This window comes from Bubalus kerabau, chromosome 15 (assembly GCF_029407905.1).
Source record: "Bubalus kerabau isolate K-KA32 ecotype Philippines breed swamp buffalo chromosome 15, PCC_UOA_SB_1v2, whole genome shotgun sequence".
Taxonomy (NCBI): domain Eukaryota; kingdom Metazoa; phylum Chordata; class Mammalia; order Artiodactyla; family Bovidae; genus Bubalus; species Bubalus kerabau.
In genome coordinates this window covers 47,780,099-47,792,932 of record NC_073638.1, presented here as the reverse complement: position 1 = coordinate 47,792,932, position 12,834 = coordinate 47,780,099, and the positions used below count along the sequence as shown (strand labels likewise).

At 39.6% G+C, this 12,834-nt stretch overlaps 1 pseudogene; it reads left to right on the top strand.

Moving 5' to 3' along the window:
* The first annotated feature begins 268 nt into the window (after positions 1–268).
* On the top strand, positions 269–4,898 carry LOC129628935 (endogenous retrovirus group K member 25 Env polyprotein-like; annotated as a pseudogene).
* The last annotated feature ends 7,936 nt before the right edge of the window (positions 4,899–12,834 follow it).

Genomic DNA, 12,834 nt, shown 5'->3' with positions numbered 1-12,834 from the left:
ATCAATACAACAATATGATATAAGCAATTTTATCAGTGGCTGCCAGGAATCTTATGACTCCTAGGCAAGGGTTATGGTTTTGTCATTGCAGATGGAGAGGAAATCTGGGTTCCCCTTCACCATGTCCATTACCGAGAAGGACCCCAAGACCGGACTCCCTCAGCAAGTAACAAAGCTGATGCAAAGGGTCTCATCAATGACCTTGGAGGAACCAATGAGGAAATGCCATCATCTGAATCCTTACCCGACATGGGCTCAAGTGAAAAACATGACTCGTCAGGCTGAGCAAACACTGAAGAACACTGGAACTCCTATGACTCCAGATAAGCTGTTTCTGGCAATGTTAGCTGTTCTTTACTGTTCCTCTGGGGTAAGTGCAGAATATGTTTATTGGGCATATATACCTAATCCACCTTTGTTATCCATAGTGGGTTGGGTTGACAAGGCCCCTATGGTATTCACCAATGATAGTCTGCACTTCCCTGCCCCATGGTCAATGCAGAGGCCAATTCATGAAGAAGATGAAAGAAAAAAGATAAATGTTTCAATTGGATTCAAGACACTACCTATATGCTTCAGAGCTCACTCTTTGTGCATGACTATATTCCCACAATGGTGGGCTTACTCTGTACACAATGTTTCCACCTACAGTATAGGAATGTTTGCATCCTTCCTTTTAAATGGTTCTGAAAGACATTATCCTGGACAAATAGCTAACTATACTGATTCACTTTTCCAGCCTGCAGAACTAATATGTGATGCTGTATCTTGGAGAAAGAATGATCAAATCAACCACTATATTGTTCTGACTGTCGGGGACAGTTCAGGAAAGTTTCTGTCAAACAACAAAATCAATCCATATTCAAATTCATGGATTGGGGGCCCTATGGGTTATTTGTGAATTGCTCTGAGGAGCAAGAAAAAAATCATAGCTGTTCCTGGTATCATAGAGTCAACACGTGGGGATTCCATAAGACCAATATTGGCTTTTTGGACTGATAAGGATGTATTGTTAAACTGGTATTATGGAGGGTTGTCTCCACCTCAGCCCAGAATTATAGTCCTTCTTATAGGACCTGAACAGTGGCATATTTGGAAGATTCCTGCTGCACTGGAATGTTTTGCCAATTTACTTGGGACTGCAAAGGCTTTAAACCCCAAAACTATACCTTTATGTATAATAGTACAGCCTGGAATGTCAGGTCCATGAATCAAGGCAAATTGGAAGTGGTCAAACAAGAGATGGCAAGAGTGAACGTCGACATTCTAGGAATCAGCGAACTGAAATGGACTGGAATGGGTGAATTTAACTCAGATGACCATTATATCTACGACTGCGGGCAGGAATCCCTCAGAAGAAATGGAGTGGCCATCATGGTCAACAAAAGAGTCCAAAATGCAGTACTTGGATGCAATCTCAAAAACGACAGAATCATCTCTGTTCGTTTCCTTGGCAAACCATTCAATATCACAGCAATCCAAGTCTATGCCCCATCCAGTAATGCTGAAGAAGCTGAAGTTGAACGGTTCTATGAAGACCTACAAGACCTTCTAGAACTAACACCCAAAAATATGTCCTTTTCATTATAGGGGACTGGAATGCAAAAGTAGGAAGTCAAGAAACACCTGGAGTAACAGGCAAATTTGGCCTTGGAATACAGAATGAAGCAGGACAAAGACTAATAGAGTTTTGCCAAGAAAATGCACTGGTCATAACAAACACCCTCTTCCAACAACACAAGAGAAGACTCTATACATGGACATCACCAGATGGTCAACACCAAAATCAGATTGATTATATTCTTTGCAGCCAAAGATGGAGAAGCTCTATACAGTCAGCAAAAACAAGACCAGGAGCTGACTGTGGCTCAGACCATGAACTCCTTATTGCCAAATTCAGACTTAAATTGAAGAAAGTAGGGAAAACCACTAGACCATTCAGGTATGACCTAAATCAAATCCCTTATGATTATACAGTGGAAGTGAGAAATAGATTTAAGGGCCTAGATCTGATAGATAGAGTGCCTGATGAACTATGGATTGAGGTTCTTGACATTGTACAGGAGACAGGGATCAAGACCATCCCCATGGAAAAGAAAAGCAAAAAAAGCAAAATGGCTGTCTGGGGAGGCCTTACAAATAGCTGTGAAAAGAAGAGAAGCAAAAAGCAAAGGAGAAAAGGAAAGATATAAACATCTGAATGCAGAGTTCCAAAGAATAGCAAGAAGATATAAGAAAGCCTTCTTCAGCAATCAATGCAAAGAAATAGAGGAAAACAACAGAATGGAAAAGACTAGGGATCTCTTCAAAAAAATCAGAGATACCAAAGGAACATTTCCTGCAAAGATGAGCTCGATGAAGGACAGAAATGGTATGGACCTAACAGAGGCAGAAGATATTAAGAAGAGATGGCAAGAATACACAGAATAACTGTACAAAAAAGATCTTCATGACCCAGATAATTACGATGGTGTGATCACTGACCTAGAGTCAGACATCCTGGAATGTGAAGTCAAGTGGGCCTTAGAAAGCATCACTACAAACAAAGCTAGTGGAGGTGATGGAATTCCAGTTGAGCTATTCCAAATCCTGAAAGATGATGCTGTGAAAGTGCTGCACTCAATATGCCAGCAAATTTGGAAACCTCAGCAGTGGCCACAGGACTGGAAAAGGTCAGTTTTCATTCCAATCCCAAAGAAAGGCAATGCCAAAGAATGCTCAAACTACCGCCCAATTGCACTCATCTCACAGGCTAGTAAAGTAATGCTCAAAATTCTCCAAGCCAGGCTTCAGCAATATGTGAACCGTGAACTTCCTGATGTTCAAGCTGGCTTTAGGAAAGGCAGAGGAACCAGAGATCAAATTGCCAACATCTACTGGATCATGGAAAAAGCAAGAGAGTTCCAGAAAAACATCTATTTCTGCTTTATTGACTATGCCAAAGCCTTTGACTGTGTGGATCACAATCAACTGTGGAAAATTCTGAAAGAGATGGGAGTACCAGACCACCTGTTCTGCCTCTTGAGAAATTTGTATGCAGGTCAGGAAGCAACAGTTAGAACTGGACATGGAACAACAGACTGATTCCAAATAGGAAAAGGAGTATGTCAAGGCTGTACATTGTTGCCCTGTTTATTTAACTTATATGCAGAGTACATCATGAGAAACGCTGGACTGGAAGAAACACAAGCCGGAATCAAGATTTCCGGGAGAAATATCAATAACCTCAGATATGAAGATGACACCAGCCTTATGGCCGAAAGTGAAGAGGAACTCAAAAGCCTCTTGATGAAAGTGAAAGTGGAGAGTGAAAAAGTTGGCTCAAAGCTCAACATTCAGAAAATGAAGATCATGGCATCCGGTCCCACCACTTCATGGGAAATAGATGGGGAAACAGTGGAAACAGTGTCAGACTTTATTTTTCTGGGCTCCAAAATCACTACAGATGGTGACTGCAGCCATGAAATTAAAAGATGCTTACTCCTGGAAGGAAAGTTATGACCAACTTAGATAGCGTGTTCAAAAGCAGAGACATTACTTTGCCAACAAAGGTCCGTCTAGTCAAGGCTATGGTTTTTCCTGTGGTCATGTATGGATGTGTGAGTTGGAGTGTGAAGAAGGCTGAGCACCGAAGAATTGATGCTTTTGAACTGTGGTGTTGGAGAAGATTCTTGAGAGTCCCTTGGACTGCAAGGAGATCCAACCAGTCCATTCTGAAGGAGACCAGCCCTGGGATTTCTTTGGAAGGAATGATGCTAAAGATGAAACTCCAGTACTTTGGCCACCTCATGCAAAGAGTTGACTCATTGGAAAATTCTCTGATGCTGGGAGTGATTGGGGGCAGGAGGAGAAGGGGACGACAGAGGATGAGATGGCTGGATGGCATCACTGACTCGATGGACGTGAGTCTCAGTGAACTCCGGGAGTTGGTGATGGACAGGGAGGCCTGGCGTGCTGTGATTCATGGGGTCGCAAACAATCAGACATGACTGAGCGACTGATCTGATCTGATCTGATATCCAATCCTGTGTGCACCTCCTGTACATGCTTATTGTAGGTAACTTTGATATAGATCTTTATGCTAAAATTGTTAACTGTACAGCTTGTGCTTTATATACATGTTTAAACCATACTTTTTCTTACCACAATGCCAACGTCACTATAGCCAAGCAGAGGTCTAAACTGTGGCTTCCTGTCAATTTAACAGAGCTATGGACCAACTCTGTATTCCTTTCAGTTCTGCTCAGAAATGGTCTGAAAAGGTCGAAGTGCATAATAGGGTGGATTATTGCTGGCATTCTTAGTCTAATATCCTTTGTTACAATAGGAACCCTGTCTCGTATGGCATTACACAATTCTATACAAATTCATGATTTTACCACTGCATGGCACAAAGACTCTCATGATCTTTGGACTTGACAAGCCCAAATAGATCAGCAATTACAAACATGAATTAATGAGTTACAAACTGTGGTTATCCACTTAGGAGATCAAGTGCAGCAACTGACTTTCCACACACATATATGTTGTCACTGGAATTTTACGTCTTTTTGTCTGACTAACATGCCTTATAATAGGACTGAGTTTCCTTGGGATAAAGTTAAAGCACATTTACAGGATCTCACAGACAACTCAAGTTTCGACATCAATCTGTTGAAACAACAAATTGCTAATTTTCAAGTTGAAGTACCTAAAGAATTGCACAGCACTCAATTTTATGATACTTTAACTAAAACCCTATCGTCCCTAGACCCTAGAACTTGGTTTTCAGGAAGCAACATTTTTATATATGTATTAATCACCCTACCTTTTCTGTCATCGATTATAAGATACAGATGTCTCTACTCAAGACTCCGTGCCTCTCACAACAGAGCCCAATTAGCAGCTGCCATGCTTAAACTAAAAACAAAAGGAGGATATGTTAGGAAGCGCAGTGCAAAATAGCCATGTAGGAGAAGGTCCTTGAGAAAATGGCGGAGGGCCAGAAGTACTCCCGCTTTGCGTGCTGCTGGCTGAAAAACATCTCCTGCCTTTAGCTATGCTCGGTGCCAAGATTTAATAATAAACATTAAAGATGTTGCTTGAGAAAATGGATCATGGGACAAACACCTGGGTCATTTAGAATGTGCTGTCCTTGAAATATCTTTTACTGATTATGTCTTAAGCCTGTACACGTTCTGCTGGCCATATACTCTAAGCTCTTTGTTCCTGCTTCTATAAAAAGGCTCGACTGCAGAAATAAATTTGTCAGTCCTTGCAAGAGACTCTCCGAGTGTCATTCTTTCAGGTCCATCGTTTCCAAGTCCCGGGGAGAAAATCCCCACAACTACAAATGACAAGGAGTCAAATATTGGCCAAGAGGGAGAGAGTAACTCACCTGTGTGCAGATTCAATTATGAGCCTGGGAACCTGTGGCCTAATAGGCATGAGGCCAGCATAGTGCAGAAGTTCAGGGAGGTCAAGGGGAGCCTGGAGGAGCAAGACAGAAATCTCTCCACCATGGAGAAAACTCCTACTCTTTTGTGAGGAAGATGGGAAGCTCATTTGCTAGCTTTGTGAGTGGTCCCAGGAGTACCGTGGTTATCACACATTCCTCATGGAGGAGGTTGCCCAACAGTACCAGGAAAGAGACCAGAATGGAGGAAAGAAAGGCCAGAAAATGATACTTAAGGGGAAATCTCTACTTGGCATTGGACTTTAACTACCTGGTCACCATGAACCTAAGACCTGTGACTCTTTCTTTCCTATGTTGTTGTTGTTCAGTCACAAAGCCGTGTCCCACTCTTTGCAACACCAAGGACCACAAGCATGCCAAGCTCATCTGTCCTCCATCGTCTCTCAGAGTTTGACTGTTTATGGAATTCTCATGGAGTGGTTTGCCATTCCCTCTTCTAGTGGACCATTTTTGTCAGAACTCTTCACTATGACCCATCCATCTAGGGTGGCCCTGTACTTCATGGCTCATAGATTCATTGAGTTATGCACCCCTTTCACTATGACAAGGCTATGATCCCTGAAGGGGATATGCTTCACCATGATTTTCTCTCTTCTTTTTCTTTCATTCTAATATCTGAAAAACATTTCTGTGCACTCACTCACTTACAAAGTAATAGTCCTACATACAGACTCTTAGTCAGAAGTAGACATTCATGCATCTTGTGTTAATAGGTGGAGAACTGTGCCCAGGAGAAGTTCTCTTTACCCCATTGAACAGGAGGGTAACTAGGACACTGGGAAGATTGAGGTATACTTTTTCCCCACTCTAGAATCAGGTTTCTTCTAGAACAAAAAGAACCAGTCTTCTTTCTGGTGAGAGAAGATGGTGATTTCTATCTCTTGAGTTATAAAGAATACATTCTCCACCTCAGTATTTTTTCAAAATCAGATTCTAATTGCTGTTCTCAGTTTATGTAAAGTTTATTTATCTATTTATTTTTTGGAAATCAGCTTGATTCCTCCACCATTTATCCTCTACAGTCTTGCTTAGAAGACCCTTTCTTGACTCTGATCTGATTCTTTTCTCACAGAAAATGCTCCAATCATATCTGAAGAGGTTGAAGAGGGAGAAGCAGGAAGCTGCGAAGATGGGATCTTACTTCAGAAAAGAGATATCTACTTGGAAGGCAGGAGGAGACACTTACTGAGGAAATTAGATAGATATCTTGGCAGGACCTTGGGTTGATCACAAGGAGCTGCCTTCTTCTTTGTTCCCTGACAGTTAAGTTATTTGACTAGGCCTTTTCTTCATCCTTTCCTGATAAGAATGGTGGCTGAAAAGTGAACATGTCACAAATGGCCACAGATATTTGGAGGGAGATATTCTTATAGAGGGACTGACTCTCTGGTGAGGATGACAAGCAAATTTCATATTCCATTCTTGTCGTGTGTTTTAACCTTCAACTCTCAGAAGACATCTGGCAATGGCTCATGGCTTTATCCTTGGGGTTCAACTTTTTGGCAGAGGGTGGTGGAAGGGGATCAGGAGTAATACAGAGAGGCATGAGCATCCTGGACAGATGTGTGAAGCCTGCACACACCCAGGGGTCCCGTTTGGCTCTGAGTTGTCCTCAACAACTTGGGGCAGATTTTGGGGCCATATTTTTGAAGTCAAATAGAAAAAGTGGACAAAGTCAGTTTCACCATGAATTGCTCTCCTCCTCTTTCTCTCTAATTTCTGAAGAATCAAGTATAACATGAGACAAAATGTCCAGGCAGAGTTTAAAAAACAGAGTGATCCTGGACAGTGAGGAGCTGAAGGGACTGCAAAAGTTGAGAAATGAAGAGGAAGTTGGTCTACAGAACATGGCAAATTCTGAGAATGGGATGGTCCAGTAGAGTCAATTGGTGAGATCTCAGCTCAGATCTGGAGCATCATTTGCAGGGATCAGCAATGGAGATGCTGCAGGTAAGACTTGGAAAGAAGTCTGAGGATCCAAGGTATGAAAAAAAAACGAAAACTATGTTTCCATCTTTTCTGTGTTGCTATACTCTTTGTGGTATTGTCAGTCAGGTTGTTTTGGGCCTCCAGTACCCCTTCTTTGCATCTATTTCAGAGGTTTTAAGAATAAGTGAATGCATGAATTGAATGCAAGAATAATGAGGGAAATGTTCCAATTTCCCTGTAAATACGTTTGGCGGTTTTCTAAAGGCCCTTGTTATCTGTGATCTAGTGTTAAGTATTTATTGGATGCTTCTTCATGATGCAGCTTAGTCATAGACAAACAAACACACCTCAGATTCCAAGAGGCTTTTTTTCTCCACTCAATGTGTTGAGATTTTCTCCCTCTTTCTCTATTTCCGAAGAAAGCTTTTGAAGGATTGCTATTTATTCTCTAAATATTCAATAGAATTAACTATTGAAGTATCTCACTCTGGATATTTTTTATTGAAAGGGTTTAAAATATCTTGCTTGTGTTAGGATCATTTAGATTTTTTTTTTTTTTTTACAGTCTTTGAGTCAGTTATTGTATGTCTTGTAGAAAGTTGTCTATTCTAAGTTGCCTAATTTGTAAGCATACAGTTGGTTACAACAATCCTCTATTATCCCTTTAATTTCTATAATAATCACAATATCTTTTATTCCTGAATTTGGTGATTTGCTTTTTCACTTTTTTTTCTCTTTAGCTATGCTTTGTTAATTTATTGATCTTAAAAAAAAAACATTGTTTTAGTTATTTTGTTTTTAAGCTTTCTTTTTTTGTTTATTTTTAAACTTTCTTATTCATTTATTTCTGCTGTTACATTTATTTTTTTCTTTGTGTGTGTGTTGGGGTGTGTTAGGGTGCATTGGGGTGTGGGTCGGTGGGTGTGCTGGTTTAATTTACTCTTCCTTTCTGTTTATTGAACTGGAAACTTATCACTGATTTGGGACCAACTCTTCTGATATAGGGTTTAATGACATAAGTATATTTAACATTTCACACACTTTGATTGTTTAGTTTTAATTTTCATTCAGCTCAACATACACTCAAATTTCCTTCACACTTTTCTTTTTCTTCAAATTTTGTTTGTTTGTTAAAACTTGGACATTTTAAAATGTGTTGTTAATGAGAGAATACTTGGTGATTTCTGAGTTTAACATCTGTTGTGGATTTCAATTTTAATTCTGACATAATTAGAGAACAACTTGTGCATGGGTGCTTGCTCATTCGGGACTCTTTGCGACCCTAAAGATTATAGTCCACCAGGCTCTTCTGTTCGTGGGATTTCCCAGGCAAGAACACTGGAGTAGGTGGTCATTTCCTTCTCCAGGGGATCTTCCTGACCCAGAGATTGAACCCGAGTCTGCTGCATCTCCTGCATTGCAGATGAATTCTTTACCACTGAGCCACTGAGGAAGCCCATTAGAGAACATATATTTTTATTATTTCAAGCTTATAAATTTATTGACACTTGTTTGTGGCCTAAAGTACTGTATATCCAGAGAAAAACTTATTATGAATTTGAAAATATTGTATGTTTCTCATTTATTGAATAAAATTATCTTTATATGTCGATTAGGTCAATTTGGTTGATAGTATTATACATGTCTTCAATATATTTGATAAGCTGTTATCTTATTGACAGTCAGTTATTGAAATATGCAACTATTATTACTGAATTGTGTATTTCTCCTTTTATTTTTGCTTCAAGTATTTTGCAGCTCTGCTGTTCTGTGCATCTGTATTTATAACTATTGTATATTTTTGATGTAGTGAACATTTTATAATTATAAAATTTCCCTCTCATCTTCCCTAATATTAATCTTGAAGTATTTTCTCTAATATTAACATAAATCTTTGACCTATTTTTTAAATTTCTGCTTGCATTTCATGCAAGCATGGTATATATTTTTCTATCTTTTTTAACTTTACCCTTTTTGTGCCTTGACTATGTCTCTTGTAAATAGCAAGAAATGAATTTTGCTTTTTATCCATTTCAACAAATCTCTGATTTCAACTGAGGCATTAATACATGACATTTAATGCAATTGTTGATGTGATTGTGTTTAAATTTACTGTTTTGCTGTTTGCTTCCTATGTGGCTATTGTAATTTTCATTCTTTTTCTCCCTAACTAGCTTATTTTGTATTAAACGAATATAAACTAGTATAACATTTTGTTTCCCTGTGTTCAAGGTGGTATTTTTTCAGTTTTTTTTTTTTTCCCTACTGGTTGGTCTAGTGATTAAAATGTGTTTCATATATTATCTAGATCTACCTCAGACTAATATTAACTTAGTTTCGAAAAAATAGAAACTTTCTTCAGCATCCCTTCATTTCCTTTCTGCAATAATGTAGTAATGCTTTTAATATGGGCATCTGATTCTGTGCAGGCAAATGCCTGCAGGAATCTGAACATTTTGCAACATCTGGGAAGAGAAGCTCTCTTCATCTGGAGTTTATATCAGGATGTTTGTGTTTCCTGTATAAACTGAGAAAAAGAATCAATATAGGTCAAATAGTAGAATTGGAGAAAGACACAGATCAGATTCTGAAGATAGTGTTTGAGTATCAAAATTAAACTTTGATTAAAATGGTGACTGCTTCCCCTGCTCCAATCCTGCATTCTTTCTCTACTTATTCTAGTCTAATTTGATTTTTGTCATGTACACAAAAGAGCCCTATTGTAGAGAGGTGTTTTTTTTTTTTTTTAATTCAGATGTTGTCATAGATTTTGGTGACATGGGGAAAGTAAATCTGCAGTAAAGGAGACTAAATATAGTGGTACATACCGATTAAAATAAATAAAACATTAAATGTAGTGATTAAGAAGATTACATGTCTAAAAAATGTTAAGCATCTGGACTCAGTTCAGTTCAGTTCAGTCGCTCAGTCGTGTCCGACTCTTTGTGACCCCATGAATCGCAGCACACCAGGCCTCCCTGTCCATCACAAACTCCTGTAGTTCACTCACACTCACGTCCATCGAGTCAGTGATGCCATCCAGCCATCTCATCCTCTGTCATCCCCTTCTCCTCCTGCCCCCAATCCCTTCCAGCATCAGAGTCTTTTCCAATGAGTCAACTCTTCGCATGAGGTGGCCAAAGTACTGGAGTTTCAGCTTTAGCATCATTCCTTCCAAAGAAATCCCAGGGCTGATCTCCTTCAGAATGGACTGGTTAGATCTCCTTGCAATCCAAGGGACTAAACAGATTTAATAGAGACGAAACTGCAAGTAAATGTCCCAGGTTTTAGAAAGTGAGTGTATACTGGTTTGGTTCAGTTCAGTCGGGTCTGACTCTTTGCAACCCCATGAACTGCAGTATACCAGGCCTCCCTGTCCATCACCAACTCTGGCAGTCTACCCAAACTCATGTCCATTGAGTCGGTGATACCATCCAACCATCTCATCCTCTGTCATCCCCCTCTCCTTCCACCTTCAATCTTTCCCAACATCAGGGTCTTTTCAAATGAGTCAGCTCTTGGCATCAGGCGGCCATTGTATTGGAGTTTCAGCTTCAACATTAGTCCTTCCAATGAACACCCAGGACTGATTTCCTTTAAGATGGACTGGTTGGATCTCTTTGCAGTCCAAGGGACTCTCAAGAATCTTCTCCAACACCACAGTTTAAAAGCATTAATTCTTTTGTGCTCAGCTTTCTTTATAGTCCAACTCTCACATCCATACATGACCACTGGAAAAACCATAGCCTTGACTAGACGGACCTTTGTGTATATTGGTAACATTATGGAAATGGGTTACAAGAAAGGAGACAACTGGTTGGTGAATAACAAGTTGCATATTAGATATTCTAAGTTACTCTTTCCTGTGGCTTATTTACTGCTAAATATATTAATATATATTTAAGAGACAAAGGTGAGTAGAAATAGAAGAGTTGGAAATCAATTGCACGTGAGTATGCTGAATTTAATGGAGTGGAAGAGATTATTAATTGTTTACAAAATGAGAAGAGAGACACCTGTAAAGCACCTACATGGATATATTTGTTTGCTTGTACCCTCAATGAAAACCATATGAATAGCTTGAGGAATATTAGAATTATATTAGGATTATGTATTCATCTTTGATTCTCAAAAGCCTGGCTTAATGCTCAGCACAAAATTTGTATATCACTTCAATTTTGTTTAATAAATGATAGAATCATGAATTATTCAAATCATCTCTTAGGTCACCAGAATTATAGGCTTGTTTTTCCCATAAATATGTCTCATTTCCATATACTAGAAGCCTCGTGCTTCCACAGAGGTTGGAGATTTTTTACCTTTTTAGAAATCCGACAATATCACATTCTGGGATGATTGGGCTGATTCTTGTCTTTACTTTCTGGCTCTCACATTGAAACCATCTCTATTTCCACAATCAAGGGCTGATGGGGATGTAAATAAGCTTTTTAAGTGGGGGCATCTATCATTTTTTGACTCATATTTTCTTTTTTCTCAGTTGGATGTGAATGGCATCATGAAAAGCTACATATGGGAAGCCAGAGATGGTCCTTTTATACTGGTAAAATAATTTAAAGCTAATAGAGTTATCTGGTGGGCAATTAAGATAAAACAATGCTCAAGGCAGAAAAACAGAGTATATATTTAGCTTAGATTTCTGTTCACAAATCATGGCTAGATTGTTCTGTAAATTTTGAAAGGACCACATTCTATGGTAGAGAGTTTTGGTCATAGGAAGTTGAAGACTTTGGGTCAGAACCAGTATTAGGAATAAGATATTGCAGTATCAAAACCCTGTGACTTCATAAATTTAACTCCCACTGTGTGTAACTATGTAACTCAGGTTCCCATATTTAGTGTGTGCTAGACATTACTTTGCCAACAAAGGTCCGTCTAGTCAAGGCTATGGTTTTTCCTGTGGTCATGTATGGATGTGAGAGTTGGACTGTGAAGAAGGCTGAGCACCAAAGAATTGATGCTTTTGAACTGTGGTGTTGGAGAAGACTCTTGAGAGTCCCTTGGACTGCAAGGAGATCCAACGAGTCCATTCTGAAGGAGATCAGCCCTGGGATTTCTTTGGAAGGAATGATGCTAAAGCTGAAACTCCAGTACTTTGGCCACCTCATGCGAAGAGTTGACTCATTGGAAAAGACTCTGATGCTGGGAGGGATTGGGGGCAGGAGGAGAAGGGGACGACAGAGGATGAGATGGCTGGATGGCATCACTGACTCGATGGACGTGAGTCTGAGTGAACTACAGGAGTTTGTGATGGACAGGGAGGCCTGGTGTGCTGTGATTCATGGGGTCGCAAAGAGTCGGACACGACTGAGCGACTCAACTGAACTGAACTGAGCTGGTTTATCATGTGAAAGTTAAGTCTTTACCTGTGAAGCACCTAGAATTAGAGACAACTCTTTTATATTTAACTTTCTGCTCTGGGAATAAAAGAG